At 27.9% G+C, this 2,732-nt stretch overlaps 1 pseudogene; it reads left to right on the top strand.

Moving 5' to 3' along the window:
- The first annotated feature begins 543 nt into the window (after positions 1–543).
- On the top strand, positions 544–1,026 carry LOC149155820 (UDP-glycosyltransferase 73E1 pseudogene; annotated as a pseudogene).
- The last annotated feature ends 1,706 nt before the right edge of the window (positions 1,027–2,732 follow it).

Here is a 2,732-nt window from a genome sequence, read left to right as displayed (position 1 = left end):
GGTTGCGCTCATTCACCATGTAAAAACAAAAATTTCACGTGGAATACACATAGTAAAATATTGTACCTGTTGTTTTCACACGCCCACCAAAATTTTCTCCGCCATTTTCTCGCCAGAGACTTGTGCTCTCTTTCTCTCTAACCTCTTACTCTCTAACTTCTTATAAAATTACTTTTACATTCATATGTAACTCAACATATGATTTTACATTTAATTCATGATAGAGCAAAGTAATTAATATGATGTTGTTGTTGAGTGTAATCAAAATCTCGCAGGTGATTCTGGAGTGTGGGCAATAGTCGCTGAATGAATGCTTGCCCATATCTATTTACCAAAGTATATTAACTATTTTAAATGCCTTTGCTGAGATTCAAAATGGTTCCTGCTTGGTTTCAGTCCTTCCTTCTTCAAAGAAAGACACAACCTGCAAAAAATACGTCTAACAAGTATGGTTGCTGTCAAGATGTTTATTGCGATGGTTGGGATTATTATTTCCAACAATGTCCTTGTCAGACGGATATGAAAGGCTCGAAAGGGACGGAGATGGGGCTAGCGGAGGGGTTCGAAGAGAGGACGAGAGAGAGGGGACTGATCATATGGGGATGGGCGCCTCAGCTCTTGATTCTTTCGCATCCTTCAGTGGGTGCTTTCTTGAGCCACTGCGGGTGGAATTATATGTTGGAGAGCATCAGCATGGGAGTCCCCATGGACATGTGGCCCGGTTTTGCAAAAAAACCCTTTAACTCTAAGCTCCTGGTAGAGCGTCTACGGATAGGCATACATATATGTTTGGATGTGAGCAGAATTCCAGATGAAGGTGATGTGCGAAGAGATGTCACCACACTTGTGGCCGAGGAAGAAGGAAAGAGCATGAGAGCCAGAGTGGAAGCACTGAGTAAAGTTGCTAAAATAAGTGTGGACAAAGAAGGATCTTCTTATAGTAATTTGGAGTCTTTTGTTCAAGAAATGCAAAAGCTGCATCACAATTTGGTTGTGTTGCCTCACGTGAATGGATATAATGAATAATTAAAGTGTTGGTGGTCTCACAAGGAAGTGGAAACAACAAAGAAAGTATGGGACTTGTCACACCTAGTCCAGAATTGCCTATGTTGTTCTTGTTATGTTATAGATTTTATAATAGAAGCGTGGCTTATGTTTTTGATTTAATGTGGGAATGTATGCAGTGTGAGATTTTTATGATTGAAGAAGTAGGATATATTTGTGTTAGGCCCACATAAAGTGTGATATTGTATATTGTGAATAATTCCATATATATATAAGTGGAATTGTAGATGTCTCTAGTATCATATTCAGATGAAGTGTGAGAATATAAGATTTTTAAATTTTTTAGAAACAAGTATGGTATTTTATTTTAAGCAAACTATTTATAAAAAATTAATGATGATATTGTGAATAACAATAATTTGAATTTCAAGATTATGATTACTTTAAATATTAAATTGTTAAATTTTAGATTTTTGTGATTTATATTGCAAATGAGAATGTATCTGGGATTAATCACATCATTAGGATTTGGTTGAGGCTTCTAAATAAGTAATGTGACTCATCCTCAAGACTAATTGTTGTGGAGATTCTTTATTTGTAGAATGAAGAAGCATACCTATACCCCTTTCATAAATTACACTTATTTTCTTCTTATTTTATTTTATTGATTTTTATTCTATATAAACATATCATTAGGATTTGGTCGAGGTTTCAAACCAACTAATGTAGTTCATCCTCAAGACTAATTGTTGTCAAAACTAATTGTTGTATGAGATTCTTTATTTATAAAATGAAGAACCTTCCCTACATCCCTTTCATAAATTACACTTCTTTTCTTATTATTTTATTTATTTTTATTCTATATAATCATATGGTATAATTGAGAAAAAAATCACTAACAAAATAGATACACTTATCCTTTATTTAAAAAAAAATAATATTAATGATATTTATACTAATATAAAATTTAAAATGAAAACCCAAAATGAAAAAAAATAAAAAAATAGACATTTTGATGTTTTATTTTATATATAAAACATTGTCAAATAAATGTTATTTAAAAAAATAATTAACATTTTTTTTTAATAAAATATACATATTTTTAAAATATCTAACAATTTATAAATATTATTTTATTATATTTATAAATAAACTAGTTTAATTTTAGTTTTAATTAAATTATTCCAATTTTAAATTTCAATAAAATATTTTTGCATCAATTCCTATATAAAAAATTACTTATTCTATATTTATACCATAATATAACTAAGATACTTATATAAAATTATTATAAAATATTTAAAAAATATTATAAAATCAAAATATTTCAATATTCATTTCAAATAAATTATGATACAATTTTAAAAAATCATTTTTTTTTCTTTTCCTTTTTTAATTATCATTAAATCACTTTCAATATATACTCAATTATTTACTTACATAAATAAATAAATAAAATCTAAATTCTCCATACATAAATACCTAATTGATTATTATTACTATTATTAAAAAAAATTTATAATAAATAATAACTTCTATATCAATTAAGATAAATAGTATATTATTTAATTCTAAATAAATTAACAAATATGGTAAAAATGGAAACATTACCGTTTAATTTAAAATATTTTAAATTCGATATCATATGTCTTAATTTATGAGGTGTTTTAATTGAATTTCGTTATATAAAACATTTATTCTTATTCCAATCGATTACTTATTGAACC

This window comes from Pinus tabuliformis, chromosome 9, assembly GCF_031772625.1.
Source record: "Pinus tabuliformis cultivar Carrire ecotype Pingquan chromosome 9, CPIR1, whole genome shotgun sequence".
NCBI lineage: Eukaryota > Viridiplantae > Streptophyta > Pinopsida > Pinales > Pinaceae > Pinus > Pinus tabuliformis.
This window is presented reverse-complemented; position numbering and strand designations above follow the sequence as displayed.